Here is a 17,116-nt window from a genome sequence, read left to right on the forward strand (position 1 = left end):
GAACTCATCAATTTAGTCTACGCTTTCCAATTTGTTGGAAAATTGCTCATAATAGTCTCTTGGATTCTTTATATTTCTATAATATCTACTATAACATGTCTTCTTTATAATTTTATTATTTGAGCCTTCTCTCTTTTTCTTTATGAGTATAGCTAAAAGTTTGTCTATTCTATATTTCATTTCAAAAAATCAGCTCTTAGTTTTATTTATCTTTTCTATTTTCTTTTCTGGTGTCTATTTCATTTTTTTCACTCTAATCTTTGTTGTCTCTTACCTTCTAAAAGGGCTTAGTTTTTTTTTCTTTTCTCAGTTCCTTGAGGTGTAAAATTGTCCTGTTAATTTGAGATCTTTCTTGTTTCTTAACATTAGTGTCTATTACTATGAACTTCTTTATTAAAACTGCTTTTACTGCATCCCAGAAAATTTAGTATGTTTTATTTCAGTTTTCATTTGTCTCAAGTTTTTTTTTAAGTTTCTCTTTTCGTTTATTCTTTAACCCATTGGTTTTTAAGTATCATGTTATTAGGCTCCACATATTTGTGAATTCTCTAGTTTCCTTTTTGTAATTGATTTCTACTTTTATACCATTGTCATCTGATAAGATTTTTTTGTCTTGTAAAAAGGTACACAATTCTATCACCAGGGGTTGGGACAGCTAGTTTTGTTAGAAGCTGTATTGTAGGACAGCCTTTGGCGATATGTCAAATGCTGGACCATTCTGAATCAACCCTTCATTGCCTTTGGCTTTTTAACTTATATAAAACTATTGTATACAGTGGGCAAATGGACTCTACAGCTACCTGAAGCTTATATCAATTCTTAAAAATGAAAGATGGCTCTAGTCAATGACATAATATGATTCTTTGAACGTTAGCGATTTTGGTCTAAGCTCATAACTAGTTATACTGTAAAACTAAATAGATTTTTTTTTCTAGGCAGCAAGTTCCCTTCAGGCATATAATGACAGGAAAATAGGTGTTTCTATAAATCCTTTTGTGTCTTCTTTGGCTTCCTTGGCGAAAGCTTCTTTTGCACAATGGAATGCATTCCTTCTAGACTGTTGAGAAGACTTAAGTGTTAACTATGTTAAGCTACTGAGAAATGATATGCATAAGTGAGGTATAAAAATGAGAAAAATCAAATGAGAAATAAAAAGAAGGGAAAAAGAACTAAGAAAGTGGTAATGAGAAAAAGAAGAAATTGCTCCTAATATAATTAAAAAGTAAAAGTCTCAATATAGCATTGTATTTCCTCAAAGATAGATTTCTCCATAGACATATATTTCAATTTTTGAGAAAGGAGATGATATTAGAAAATTTGGAAGATTTGTCTGTCAGGTAAAAAATGTTGCCCTAAAAATGGGTTTAGTAACTTTTTATTCAAAATAAGATATTCACGGAATAAGAAATGATTGGGAACAGCATTGCTCTAAGGGGGAGAAGTTGCCTAGATGTATGTATGTATGTATGTATGTATGTATGTATGTATGCATGCATGTTTATATATTTGAAAAGTAGTAGTAGTTGTTACTTTTTACACTGAGATATTTTTGATATTTTAATTTTCTTCAATTATGAAGTATTTTCTTTCATAAAATACGATGTCTTGTAGAATGTTCCATGTGATTTGATAAAAATGTGTATCCTGGTTTTGAATAGAATGTCTTATAAATGTCTGTTCACTCAATCTGGTCTAATGTGTTATTTAAATGAAATATTTCATTACTAATTTTTCTCTCTGGATTACCTGCTTTTTGTTGAAAGTGAGTTATTGAGGCTCCCTGCAGCCCAGAAGTATCAGCTGGGGTCGTTCTGCCCTAGGGCACCAAAAGGGAAAGTTGGAGACTGGAGTATGTATGCTAACTTGGTGTGGGCGTGGCAAGGCCTGGCTCCTGAGGATGCTGAGCCCCCGCCTGATGCCTGGAGCACATGAGAGCCATACAGGAGCTCAGTGTGTCTCCTTGAGGGCCAAAAGATTTTGGAAATCAAGTATTGCATGTCAATTTTTCCAGGATCACTTTGACTACAACATCAGCCTGACACTGGGGTATCTTTTATGACCAAAACTGTGCCTTATGGAAATGAACTTCATAAGTTTCTCATCTTGGACACTGTTGATCAGGAACAGTTTCATTCACTGGCTCCCATGTACTATCATTTTGCAGATGTCATAGTGTATGATGTTACCAAATAGGAGTCATTTCTTACCTTGAAGAATTGGCAAACTGAAAGAACATGGTCCAGAAAACATTCTAATGGCTATTACTGCGAACAAATGTGATCCCTCAGATATTAGGGAGGTTCCTTTGAAGGATGCAAAGGAATATGTGAATCCGTAGGTGCCATGGTGGTCGAAACAAGTGCAAAACTGCTATTAATATCGAAGAGCTCTTTCAGAGTATCTAGAACCCACCGTTGGACCCCCATGAGAATGGAAACAATGGAGCAATCAAACTTGGGAAGCAAACCGCCTAAGCTAGCCGATACTTGAAGAACTCAGAGCCACTTCCCCACACACTGCTGAAGGACTCCCTCCCCTCATTCTCTGTGGCCTGGCACCTCACTTAGAAGTGAGTATATTGGCTTGGCATCCTGGAGGACCTGCAGGAATGGGGCAGGAAATGTCCATGGAAAAGGATTTGAGAAAATTCTGGAAAAATCCACCACAAAGACATTTGTACATGAAATGCAGACAGGAAGGATGGGATGTTAGGTAATAAGTATAGTTGAGTTTTTGCTAAAAACCTTAACATATTCTCAATTTGTACAAAAATCTTACTGGCTTATTATGTGTGTGAGATTCTAAAGTAGTGTTCCACTCTGAATAGCTGTGTTCCCTAGCCAAATTCCAGTAACTTCTTCAGTGTTATTGCCTTTGTTACCAGCCTTCACCGAAAGATTAATTTAACTTACCTTTCAGTGGAGTATAATTGGACCATCACTCAAGCTGTAGACTTGAGCTGTTATAAAAGTGGAAAAGATGTATTAGAAACTATTGTCTACATCTCCAACTTTTACTTGATGAACATTTTTCTAAGTTTTGTCACATATAAACAAGCCAAATTTGACTAAAAATAGTGTATATAATTTTGGGACTAGGAGACCTACTTTGGAAGAGTCATTTAAGCAGTTATTGTATAATTGGTGACAGATACAGGATGTAAATATTCCAGAAACCACTTGGCATGCATCACCACCATGGCAATAAATCATTACTCTCTTAGAGAAGTTTAACACACAGTATTATTTTAATAAGAGAATATGTCATAGTGTCATGGGATGGATATCCACTAGAAGATGTTTGAGTCTATATAATAGGGCAAACTTCTAATATTAGCAATTTATAATAGGTTACAGGAAAGCCATCCAGGGACTACCAGCACCTTAAGATTCTAGACTCCCGAATGCAAAATGAGAGAAAGCATTTGACGCGATGCCAAGCCTGGGGAGATATTAGGGCCAGTGAGGGATCCAACTCTGGAATGCTGATTAAATGAGAATGGGCTTTGAAAAAACCTTCCTTTTTCAGGCTCAGGTCTGCTCAATTAATTAAAGATGTCTGAATCAAAAGGCAGTAAAGGAGAAAAGGCATGGAGAGCAAAAAAAAAAGCTATTTCTATTCCAAATTCAAATCCTATCACCATTTTAATTTTCATAAAAACCTGGGATCAAGAAGCAGTGGTTTTCCTCTTAAGGCTTAAACTGAGAGGAGGTAATTCTTAAAGGATATTTGGATCGGTGACTTTTGTTGGGATTAAGAAACTGTAAAATATAGTCTCAGAAAAGGTTAATGGGTGCAGCATGGTCCAGCCAGTAGTAGCTTCTTTACCATGAACATTCGAGGGCCAGCAAACATCTATTGAAAACCTACAATGTAAAGGCCAAGAGAAATCATGAGCTGATTAAAGACCTCCAGCTTTGAGTAACTCAGTGTGTGCTGATGCTTCACAATCTTGTCACAGCTGTGCTCTCTGTGCTCTTGACACAGAGACATCGAGTCCTGCCATCAACAAAATAGAAGAGGCCTTGAGAGACCAGGATCAAGCTTATACTTCTTTATATGGATGATAATTAAGAAAACAGGCAGAATCACAGATTAAGTTTATTTTTTTTTAACTCAAGAATATGCTGTCAGTTTGATGTTCTTACTTCCTGCTTCACTCAGCTTACAAGATTAGTCTTAGAATGTGAAGACTGGGAACACTTATTTTTGGTGCAAGAGTAATTTTGAGCTCTCCCACACAGGTACCTCAAAAAATGTTAGCAAGTGCCATTTGGATATCTTGGCCGGGACTTTTCAGGGTTTTTTAGGTTTTTCTCCACATTGTCAACATGACTTGCTAACACAATTCTACTTGAGGCCAAATAATTATCATGCTTTTTCCCAAAGTTAGAAAATTTGGAATGAAAATTGAAAATTGAAATGACCTCTATCTAGGTGACATGTGGGCCTATTTTGGAACCTTTCATCATCCAGCTGTTCTTGAGAACCTGAGTTTATCTCTAGATAGCCTCTCAGGTTGCCTAGCTAAGGTGGTATGTGTGCCTGTGGAGTTATTCAGCTTTGGGCTGGGTCTCTAGTGGTTGCATGTTACATACAATAGCTGGTCTTTTCACATGTAGAGAGCTATCCATGGACAAGCCCATAATTTTATTTGAGAAGCACATGAGGGTGTGAAACCACTCTTTTACCTTTCCATACTGCCTTAACTATTTAAGCCAGTCAGATGACAATTATATATGATAATCACTTCTTGGAGCAATCAAAAAAGAGAGCACATAGCACTTGGGCATGCAAGCCTTCGCATCAACATGGAATCTTCTCTGAAGATAATTGCTTAATCCTTGTCCTGACTTTCTTATCTTCCTTTATTCTGCATTGAGACTATTTTCTGGCTGTTCTAATAATTGAATTGTAAGCAAGTAATAGTATGTAAAGGTCTGGAAATTACTATTGCTCTAAAATCTCAAGTAGTTTCATGTGATGTAGCATCCTTCACACAATTTCCCCAAATTTGCTCCTTTTCCTCTGTTTTTTCCCCTTTCATGTGTCTATGTATAAATATGATTTTATATTTGTTACACCAAAAGGTAATTCATTTTACTGGTGAGCTTGGCTCATGACTGTGTTATATAATGTAGTCGTGGTTTCTCATTGGGATTATTTCCTAGTGAAAAGCCCTAAGATGGCAGTAGAGTCATGCAAATATTTTATGTAGGTACATAGTTGACTTGCCATTTTAAAATTGAAAATGGTACACTAGAATGCTTAATATGATGTTACATTGTAGACTACAGAAAATTGAAGACTTAAAACTAACTTTTATTGAACAAAAGGGTTGTGCCCCATGGAAAACTGAATTCATTTTCTGAGAGAGGTTTGGATGACTCAAATACTTCCTCTGCGATCAAGGAACATGGCATGTGATGGCTGCATTGAGCTCCTTTTAGGGGACTTCACTTCTCATTGCTCTGCAATGCTCTTAGTTAGATAATGAACTAGCTTATAAACTGAAGGACTCTGAGCTGTATTCAGACATCTTAGGTATCTAGTTTACTCTTTTAACCCACATTGTTAAAACCAGACCTAGTGATCTAATGTTGGTGCTTTGTTTTGTAAACTGCTCCTTTTTCTTGTGTTTTTATGCAGGGCTTCTGTCTAGGCTGGACCCAGTTCTCACATATGGAAGACACCAGTGCAGACAATTAGGACCTTTCCACCTTTTAGTATATAGTAAAGCGTTGCTTCAACACCAGTTACTGAAGGGATTTTATATACTCCACTGTATATTCTTGCCTCCTTTGTTGACAGATTAATTTACTATATAACAGATTTTTTTCCTGACCTCTTTATTCTATTCCAGTTTTATGTTCACCTGTTTCTCTGCCAGTACCATACTGTTTTGATTATTGTAGCTTTGTAGTATAGTTCTAAATCAGAGGGCTTGATAACTACAACTTTTTCTTTCACAAGATTACTTTGGCTATTCATTGTCTTTTGTGGTTCCATATAAATTTTATGATTAATTCTAGTTCTGAGAAGAATGTTGGTATTTTAATATGGATTGAATTGAATCTCTATATTGCTTTAGGTATTAAAGACATTTTAATAATACTGATCTTTCTAATCCTTGACCATGGTATATCCTTCCATATATTTCTGTCTGCTTCAATATCTTTCTGCAGTTTCCAGTAGTTCTCGGAGTATAGCTCTTTCACCTCCTTGGTTAAATTTATTCCTAGATATTTTATATTTTTTTAATGCAATTGTAAGTGAGATTGTTTTCTTAATTGTTCATTCTGATTGTTATTGGTGTATCAATATAGAATAGAATAGAGTCAGTATAGAAACACAATATAGAATCAGTATAGAAACACAACTGGTATCTGTATATTGATTTTATATCTTGGCACTTGACTGAATTCATTTATTCTAATAGTTTTTAGTGATGTCTTTAGAGTTTTCTAGATACAGTATTCATGGCATCTGCAGATAGTAACAGTTTTACTTCTTCCTTTCCAATTTGAACGCCTTTTATTTTTCTTGACTAATTACAGTGGTCAGGACTTCCAATATTATGTTGAATAGAATGGTGATAATGGGCATCTTTTTCTTGTTCCTGATCTTAGAAGGAGTTTCTGCTTTCACCACTGAGTATGCAATTAGCTGTGGTTTGTCATATATACACAACCTCTTGTTTACCATTCATCCGTTAAATGGATACCTAAGATGCCTCTATATCTTGCAACTGTAAATAATACTGCAGTTAACATGGATTCACATGTCCCTTCAAAGTGGTGTTTTGGGTTTCTTCAGATAAATACCCAGAAGTGGGATAACTGGGTCCTCCTTTGTCTCTTGTTTTAGCTTTTGTTTTAAAGTCTATTTTGTCTGGTATAAGTATTGCTACTCCAGATTTTTTTTGTTTTCATTTTCATGAAACTTCTTTTTTTTCATCCCTTTACTTTTACTCTGTGCATATCTTTCAATTTGAAATGAGTTTCTTGTAGGCAGCATATGTAAGGGTCTTGTTTTCTTATCCATTCATCCACATTATCTTTTGATTAGAGCATTTAATCCATTTACATTTAAAGTAATTGTTGCTAGAGATGTAGTTATTGACATTCTATTATTTATATTTTTGATCTTTTTGCTTTTTCTTGTCTGAAAAGCTCTTTATCTGTCCTTCAATTCTAAATGATAGCTTTGCTGGGTAGAGTAATCTTAGCTGTAGGTCCTTGCTTTAATCACTTTGAATATTTCCTGCCAATCCCTTCTGACCTGAAAAGTTTCTGCTGAGAAATCAGCTGACAGTTATGGGAGCTCCCTTGTAGATAACTAACTGCTTTTTTTAAATTGCTGCTTTTAATAATCTTTATCTTTATCCTTTGGCATTTTCATTATGATGTGTCTTGGTGTGGGCCTCTTTGGGTTCATCTTTTTTGGGACTCTCTGTACTTCCTTGTCTTGTATGTCTATTTCCTTCACCAGGTTAGGGAAGTTTTCAGTCATTATTTCTTAAAATAGGTTTTCAGTTCCTTGCTCTCTCTCTTCTGTTATCCCTATGATGTGAATGTTGATATGCTTGATGTTGTCCCAGAGGATCCTTAAACTATCCTCATTTTCTTTTGGATTGTTTTATCTTGTTGGTGTTCCGATTGGGTGTTTTCTGCTGCCCTATCTCCTCAATCACTGTTTTAGTCTTCTCCATCTAAGCTAATGTTGGTTCCTTGTAATGTATTCTTCATTTCAATTATATGGTCTTCATTTTTGACTGTTTTTTTTTATGTTTTCTATCTCTTTGTTAATTTTCTCACTGAGTTCCTCTATTCTTCCCCTAAGTTCATTGCACATCTTTATACCAAGTGTTTTGTACTCTGCATGTGGTAGATTGCTCATCCCCATTTTGTTCAGTTCTTTTTCTGGAACTTTGTTCTGTTCTTTCACTTGAGATGTGTTTCTTCATCTTCTTATTTTGCCTGTACACTGTGTTTGTTTCTTTGTAGTAGATAGGGCTGCTATGTCTTCTGGTTTTAGTAGAGTAGCCTTATGTAGTAGGTGTCTGTGAGTCCCAGTGGCACAGTCTTTCCCGGTCACTTGAGCTGGGTGCTCCAGGTACATGTCTTGTATGGGTTGTGTGTGCTCTCCTTTTGTAGTTGAGCCTTGGTTGCTGTTTGCTCCTCAATGAGAGGGATTGACCCTCAGGCTGATTATTTGTGATGGCTGGCCATGACCAGTGAAGGAGATGTTGTATAGGGGCTGATCCTACAGATGAGGATTCACTTTAGCAGGGCTCTAGTGCCTGCCCTGTCTGCCCTCTGTGGGTGTCATTCTCAGATGTGACCCTGGTGGTACTCTAGTTCAGACGGAAGCTGGCCACCTGGTGTGCAGGCCAGGGCCTCCTGGGACATGCCCTCCTGCAGACCAAGTCCAGCTGTAGCCTGTGCCCTGCTCAGGATTATCTGGCATGAGCCACCAAGTAATATGCAGATAGCCACCACTCACACTGGGCTTGGAAGTGCCTTGAGAGACCAAGCAGCAAACCAAAGCCAGCTTCTGCTAGTGTTGGGCTTGGGGTTGCTCAGCAAGAGGTACAGAGAATACTGAAGCCAGATGCTGCTTGTTTAGACTTTGTGAACCTTTGAGAGATTTTAGGAAAGTTTGCAGCAAGAGCTAAGACAGGTCGTTTGTATGGAAAATCCAGTGGAATCAGCTTGCGTGGGCCTGCACATTGAGAGAGGTCAGGTCTTAGGAAATCACTAGGGCGGAGCAACCAGTGTTAGCCACTTTGATGGAGATTCATATATGGCTCCTGCCTGGGTCTGCAAGCTTGAGTGGGGGAGGGTTCAACAAAGGAACAAAGCCCTCTGCCAGTACTTCTGTCTGGGAGGAAGTTGCCCCTCTAGCCCTCACTCTGAAGCCAGACTACTCATTTCCTCTCCATATGTCCCTGATGCTTTTCAAGCTGTGACCTGATAGCTGGAGCTCAGAGCCAGTGAGTCCGTCACCGAATAAGTTCATATGTGGGCCCCTTAAGAGGAAACTCAGCGACTCCCTCAGCCCTTCGTCTCACTTGGTCCTATCTCCACTGGTTTTCATAGCCAGAACTTATGGTGACTAATTTCCCTGGCACTGGAGCCCTGGACTGGGGAGCCCAGTGTGAGGCTTTTCTGGGGGACCTCTGCAGCTGAGATATTTCTCCTGATTCTCAACTGCCACACGTGAGTGTAGGAGCAGCCCATTTTGAGTCTCTCTGCCCCTTCCAGTTTCCAGGTGGCCTCTTCTGTGTATCCCTAGTTGTAAGACTTGCGTTCAGCTAGACTTCAGGCGACTCCCAATGATGGTTGTTCTGCAGTTTAGTTGTAATTTTGATGTGGTTGTGAGAGGAAGCAAGCACAACATTTACCTGCTCCACAATTTTGACTGGAAGCCAACCTTCAAGTTTTTATCTTTATCATTTGCTATTTTAATTACAATATGTCTTGGTGTAGATCTCTTTTGGTTCATCTTGTTTGGTACTCTCCGTGCTTCCTAGACATGGATGTCTGTTTCCCAAAGTAGGAAAGTTTTCAGTCATGATTTCTTCAGATAAACTTTCGGATCCGTTCTTTCTTCTCATTCTCACTCTGGGATTTCTGTTGATATGTTTGATGTTGTCCCTGTGACCTCTTAAACTATTCACATTTTATTTTTTTTATTTATGTTTTTTTGTTGTTCCAATTGTTTGATTTCTGCTAGTCTGTCTTTCAGTTTGCTGATCTATTCTTTAGTATTAGCTAATCTACAGTTGATTCCTTCTAATTTATTTTTTCATTTCAGATATTGTATTCTTCAGCTCTTTTTGATTTTTATTATACTTTTTGTTTGTTGAAGTTCTTCTTAAGTTCCTCTATTTCACTCAAGTTTAGTGAGCATCCTTATCAGGGAAATTACTTATCTCTATTTCATTAGTTTCTTTTTTTCCTCCTGGGGATTTTTCTTGTTCCTTCATTTGAGACATTTTCCTTTTCTCATTTTGTTTTGCTTTCTGTATTTGTTTATATGAATTAGCCAAAATGTCTGTCTCTCCTAGTCTTGAAAACTTGGCCTTGTGTAGAAGTGACTACTATGTATACTGTATGTGCTGGGTAGATTTGGCCTGCTTGTTGCAGCTGGATTGAGGGGGGTGCTTATGGCTTCTTGGATGCTTGCTTATTGGGTTGCCACAGTTCCAGATGGTGAGGCCATTGGCTGCAGAAATGCCTTATTGTTCCTGCTGGCTCCCTTTTTTTCAGAGCTGAAATGGGCTCTGGGCCATGCGGCTTGGAATGCACTGCACTGACCTTGCCATTAGGCCAGAGCACCTGGACAGATCTCCTGCCTAGCCTATATGATTTCTGTCTTTTTGTTTAACTTCTTTTTTTGGTCATGTATCATTTTTATGATTTCATTGAATTGTTTTCCTGTGTTTTCTTGTAGGTCATTGTGTTTCCTTAAAACCACCATTTGCATCTTTTGTTTTGTTTTGTTTTGTAAACCACAGATCTCTATGTCTTTAGGTTCAATTACCGGAAGGTTATTGTGATTCTTTTGTGTTGCCGTGTTTGTTACCTTATTTTTAGGTTCTTTGAAGTTTTGTGGTTCTATTTTTGCGTTGAAGAAGTACCTAACTACCACCTTTAGGAGAGAGACACCTTCTCTTATCCCTGCTAGTGATTTTGAAGCTATGTCAGACATTCTCTTTGTACACCTGTTCCATGGTTCTTGCCTTTTATAGTACCAGAATTTTTAATCTCGAATGTTTTCTCTGGATCCTACAATTCCCTAGGCTGAGTAATGACAGCCTCTCTTTCGTTTTCTCAAATATTGTGCTAAAGCTCGTTTTTCATCCCTTCTAGGCCTAGAAATTTGACCAGCTTTCTACATGTGCTCACTAACCATCTGTCAAAGCCCATTCTAACAATGCCATCTGGAGCACATAGGAGCCAGTCATATGGCAGAGGATGTGCGTTGGGGAAATGTGGGTCAGTGGGTGCCCATGTGCCAATTTGAGGTATCTGTGGGTGAGGCTTTCCAAACGTCTCATCAGCAGGCTATTTTATGGAATCTTCAATTTATTTAGTAGAATATGTATCCTTTTAATGTCTCTAAGTGTCCTGTCTGCTGCTCTACTTGCTTCTTCCTGTCTCTGCTTCACATAGCTCATGATTCTGTACTCTGGATAGGTTAGAGAGAAATTATCCCCTTTGGCAGCATTCTGCACAGCTGGGGAACCTGGATGCTCACTCACATTCTCACTCTTTCATGGGATAACAAAGATCTCTCTTTTCCTCAAGCTTTGCTACTTGGGATGAGGGGTGACACAGATAAAGATAACTATTTCTCTTGTCCATTCCAGTGCATTCATATTTGTATTCATTTTCATTTCAACGGAGTGTTGGAACTTCTCTCTATACCTGGATATCCATAAAGGCCTTCTCATCTATGGATGATTATCTAATTCAGTATTCTTTAGGGACTCCCTGAGTTTGGCTAAGAGGGACTGGAGCCAGTTCACCAATAACTGCAGGGTCCACAGCTGGAACTGAGGTTGTCTGCCTGTTAATAATGCTTGAGTTGGGGACACTCATGCTGGGTCCCTTGGCTTAAAGTGGTGGATTCCACAGCTCCCTTAAAAGAACTTTTGTGTTTGAATCAATGCAGAATTTTTTTCTTTTTACAGTGGAACAGAAAAGGATGCCTTATACCACCATGATGCTGATGTGTCTTCCCAAATCTAATTCATTTACATTGAAACCTAATTATTATTAGCAAAGGATTTACTATTGTCATTTTAAAAATTGTATTTGGACTCTTTTGTAGTTCCTTTCTTTCTGTCATGCTCTTTTCATTTGTGGTTTGATGATTTTTTTTGTAGTGGTTTATATTGATTCTTTTCTCTTTTTCAAAAAAAAAATCTACAAGTTTGTTAGTTGTTACCATGAGGTTTAACTAAAGTGTTTTATAAACATAACAGTATATTTTAAAGTGATAAATTGAACTACATAAAAACTGTACAATTTAAATTCCACACATTTTGTGTTATTAATGTCACAATTTACATATATTATATATGGTGTATTCAGTAACACATTATTGTAGCTGTAATTATCTTTAACACTTTTTTCTCTTACCTTTTATATCAGAGTTAAAATTGATTTATGTATCACTGTGACAGTATTTGAGTATTCTGAATTTGACTACAATTGTGTGGCACTTAAAGATGGGGATACTTTCCAAGAAATGTGTTGTTAGGGACCATTGTGTGAACATTATAGATTGTACTTACACAAATCTAGATTGTGCAGCCTACTACACACCTAGGCTCTATGGTATAGCCTATTTCTCCCATGCGATAAGTTGTGTAGCTTATTAATGTATAAAACAACACAAGATTTAATTAAGCACAAGAGAAAATGATGCAATCAAAAGACAGTAAACATAAGACGCATGAAGCTGCTGCTGGCATAATATGGCATGCTGTTTGACAGCAAACTTTATAAGTCAAAAGAGTACTTCTTAAAATAAAATAAAAGTATGGTATGGTAAATACATAAATCAATAGCAACCATTTTTATCATTATCAATTATTATGTAATTTACATAATTGCACGTTATACTTTTATATGACTGGCAGGACAATGGACTTCTTTACACCAGCATCATCACAACCACATAATGTGTTATACTATGATGTTACTATGGCTACAACCTTGCAATAGGAATTTTTCATTCCATTATAATCTTACAAAACCACTATCATGTATGCATTTTCATAAATGATCAAAAAGTCATTATGCAGCACATGACTGTGTAGTCTTAGCTTTACAGTGAGTTTTATACTTGTTGACATGTCAACTTAAAGACATGGCTTTTCATTTAAACTTAACTTCCTTTAGCTTTTCTTATAAAGCAAGTTTAGTGGTTATGAACTCCCACATCTTTTTTTTTAATCTGGGAAAATGTTTATCCCTCCTTTATTTTGAAGGATAGCTTTGCTAGGTAAAGTATTGGTTGTCAGTATTTTTTTTTTCTTTCAGCATTTTGATATAGTATTTCTCCTGGCCTGTAAGGTTTCTGCTGAAAAATCCACTGATAGCCATATGGTGGTTCTCTTGTATGTGAGGAATTTTTTATGTTGCTACTTATAAAATTCTTTCTTTGTCTTTGATCTTAGATGGTTTTATTTTAATGTGTCCTGGTGAAGATCTTTTTGGGTTGAGACTTTTAGGGTAAATGTCCAAATCTATCCAGATTGGAGAAGTTCTCAACCACTTTGTCTTTTCTAAATAAACATTCTTCCTCATTCTCTTCTTCTCCTTCTAAGATTTAAATTATAGTAAATTGCTTCTTTTAATAGTATCTCGTAATTAATAGACTTTCTTCAGTCATTTTCATTCTTCTTGTCATTCCTCTCACTGGATAATATCAAATATCTTGTAGTTTAGTTCATTGATTTCTTTGCTTCATCGAGTCTGATGTTGAAGCTGTCTATTGAATTCTTCACTTTAGTCATTGCATTCTTTAACTCCAGAATCCTGTTGTTTTAATGGTTTATATTTTTTGTTGAACTTATTTTGTTCATGTATCCTCCTCCTAATTTTGTTTAGTTTTCTGTGTTTTCCTGTTGTTCAACAAATTTCTTTGAGGATTTTTCTGAACTTTTTGTCAGACAGTTCATAGATCTCCATTACTTTAGAGATATTATTGGAGCTTTATTAGTTTCCTTTGGTGGTTTCATATTTCCTTATTTATTTGTGATTCATGTGGCCTTGCATTGGTGTCTACAGTAGTAGACTTGGAGCCTATATCTCTAGGGAACAGACTGGTGCTTAGTTGTGGACCTGGTGCCAGAATCCACGGTGATGGGCTTGGGTCCTGTGTTCATAGGAATCAGCTGGGATCTCTGGTCCAAAGGAGCCAGCCTGAAGGCTCTGTCTATGGCATTTGGCTTGACACTGGGGTGTGCCATGAGCCTGGGTCTATAGGAGCTGGCCTAGAGATTAGGTTTACAAGGATTAACCTGGTGCTGGGGCTGGCCAGGAACCAGCATCCTCGAGATTTGGTCTGGAGGCTGTGTCTTCTTGGGCCTGATGCTATGGCAGGCTGAAGGTCAGTGTCCAGAAAAGCCACTCAAGAGGCTTATTCGGGGCCACCCTGGCTCTGGGGCATATTTTGGGACTGAATTTCTGGGGGCCAGCCTAGCACTGGGGAGAGTCAGGGCACTTGGCCCATGGGAGCTGCTGCAAGCCTGGAGTCTATTCTTGCAAGAGCTGGTCTGGAGGCTGGGTCTTCAAGGACCAGCAAGGAACTAGGACAGACCAGGAGCCTGGGTCTCTAAGAACTTGTCTGGTACCTGTGGCTTCTGGGTCCAGTTTGGGACTTGGGTGGGTCAGGTTTGTGGGTCCTTGGAAGCTGCCTGGAAGCTTGGAGTTTGGAGGCTGGCATGGCACTGCTTTGGGCCTGATGCTAAGGTCCACGGTGAAGTCACATATTGACTTAACTCTCTTCCTCTCACTAGGAGAGTGTTTCTCTCAGTGCTACAGTGAGTGACAGGATTTGGGGGAAGGGTAACAGGGATAATGTGAAACTCTTTACTACCCTCTTCAGTTCATCTTTTCTATTTCTTCTCTCCACCCAGATTCTTTGATCCCTCATCTGCAGTCAGTATCTCATGGGGTGTTGTACAAATTGATGTTTCTGTTAGGGAAGAGCACTAGAAATTCCTATATCATCATAGTGCTGTTGTTATTACCACCTCAGGCTATTAACATCTGTTAACCTCTGGAGATTGGGAATGGAGATTATTAATTTTGTCCGTATATATTTTATGTTGTTTCTTTTGTTTCAATGTCTATTACCTTTGCACATAAAATATTTGTATATAAAACCTTAGTCTCTATGATGACATTATAAACAAACTTAAAAAAATTGTTGTATATAGTACAGTAAGATTTAAAAGACATATAATGGATAAATTATTAGTTTCTAGAATATATATATATATATAAAATACTCACATAATAATACAAAAACATTATATTGATAGAAAATGGTCAAATAACAGACAATTCTTAGAAGACATAATATAAATGGCCAATAATCATAATAAATTAACTTTATCATTAATCATTGAAATATAATTCAATATGAGACACCATTTTAGCCCATCATATTTGCAACAATCAAAAGTCTCCATAACCTTCAATTTTAGGAAGGATGGGTGAAATATACACTGTTTAAGAGACTAAATTTTAATAGTATGTTATCAGCATCAAAACTTTAAAGTGTGTACTCTTTGATATATATTTCATGTGTAGAATCTGTGGAGATACTCCCACATATGAACAAATATACTTCATTGTTTATAATATTAAAAAGTTTCAAGGATACTAAATGCTTTTTAACAAAGGAATGACTAAATAAATTATTTTGTTATATAATATATCTTGAGGTAGTTGAAATACTGTGATAGATCTATTTTGATATAGAAAAATTATTAAGACATTAAGTGGATTAGAACAAATTACAGAATAGTGTATATGGTATGATCTATTTTACATTCAAAACCTCTTATCTAAAACTATATTACAGTATCTTCTTTGTGTACATTTAAATACATAGAAATAGGTCTAGAAAGAATTGATACTTTTGTTTTCTGGAGATAACATGGCTGAAGAAAGGCAGAAGTTGGGTGGCAAGAGTAATTCTGTCTATGTTGTTTGGATTATATGCAGTTAAATTATATTCACGTATTATTTGTGTAAATAAATATATAGTGATTTTCTAAAGAATATAAGAATGTATTGAGGGGTAGTGGGAGCAGAATGGAACCAGTCAACCAATTATGGAAGCCTCAAAAACAAGAAATACAGAGGAAGACATCCCAGCACTTTTCTGTGGGGAAAATGCCTAGTGTGATGGAAATATCTGGTCTGTGTGACAGATAAGTCTTCATTGTGCAGACAAATATGACAGGTATAAAACACGAAGCTAGTTATCAGTATCCTATGACTTTAATGTTTATGAAGAAATGCTGTAATAATTTTGCTTCCATTGGAATCTTTCTAGGAAGGAAAGTGGGGTGTTATCTTAACAGACATATCTGATTGGTATGATAATTGTGTTTCTCAATATGAATTAATAAATTGTCCTTTTCATTTTATATCTTTCAGTCTTTTGATATAATCGGCAGTTCCATCTCTTGATTTGGATGAATTCTGGGACATGATCAAGATCAGGCTGTAGTCCTCTAAGATTGAAGGCTATGGCCTGGATCATGGTGAACTCACTAAAGGAAATTACACCTGTAAGATGGTCCTGCAGCAGCCAATCAGTGTTCTCTTTTGTTGACATCCAGTCCTTACTATATAACTTTAAATTCCTATAAATCCATTAAGAGCCCAATAAACTTTATCTCTCATTGCTGTGTTAGTTCTCTATGACTACTGTCTAGTAAATTGTGCATTTTCAGTAAATATTTTATAATTCCAAATATAAAATATTACTAAAATTAGTGTCAAAATATGACCTTCCTATGAATGACCATCCACTAATTCTTTGTAGTGTGACAATATCAGGAAAGTGTGTGGGGGGAGGTTAAATGATAAAAACTGAAAAAGAATTGTTTCCAGAACATTTTCTTCACTTTTTTATATGGTATTTATCTATATAATCTATGATATTCCTAATTCTACATCTTAACAATTTTCCTGGTCAAGGTAGTTATTGTGCTTGTTATTTCTAAAATACTGATATTTAATAAATAAAATATCTTAATTAAAAGCATTAAAAGTTATGGTGAAAAATACAAGGAAAATGGGAAAACCTTAGCAACCTTCAATAGTTCACGTAATTCATAGATTGTTCAACATTAGATGAAAAAAATTAAAGTTAATTTTGGGGGATCTTTATAGACATTAAATAATACAGTAAAAATACAATTAAAACAATGTATTACTTTCACAGAAATATGTGTGTAAGTCAGTGTAACAGAATATAAAACCCAGAATCACAGACAAACCTATCTAAGAATTCAAAAGTGGCATTTCAAATTAGTGGGGAAGGGCTGAATTATTCATTAAATTGTATTAAGAGC

At 36.6% G+C, this 17,116-nt stretch overlaps 1 protein-coding gene and 1 pseudogene across 4 annotated transcripts in view; both read left to right on the forward strand.

The window, feature by feature from the left end:
- The window catches only part of NBDY (negative regulator of P-body association), a 69,013-nt gene extending 52,572 nt beyond the window's left edge, over positions 1–16,441 (forward strand). For all 4 annotated transcript variants that reach the window (XR_004952842.1, XR_001599686.2, XR_004952841.1 and 1 more), the window contains one exon: positions 16,194–16,441. The gene's annotated coding sequence lies outside the window, so the exon portion shown is untranslated. The remainder of the gene's footprint in view (positions 1–16,193) is intronic.
- Positions 235–3,824, forward strand: LOC107521915 (annotated as a pseudogene).
- Positions 16,442–17,116: the final 675 nt, after the last annotated feature.

Source organism: Rousettus aegyptiacus, unplaced genomic scaffold (assembly GCF_014176215.1).
Source record: "Rousettus aegyptiacus isolate mRouAeg1 unplaced genomic scaffold, mRouAeg1.p scaffold_m13_p_9, whole genome shotgun sequence".
Lineage (NCBI taxonomy): Eukaryota > Metazoa > Chordata > Mammalia > Chiroptera > Pteropodidae > Rousettus > Rousettus aegyptiacus.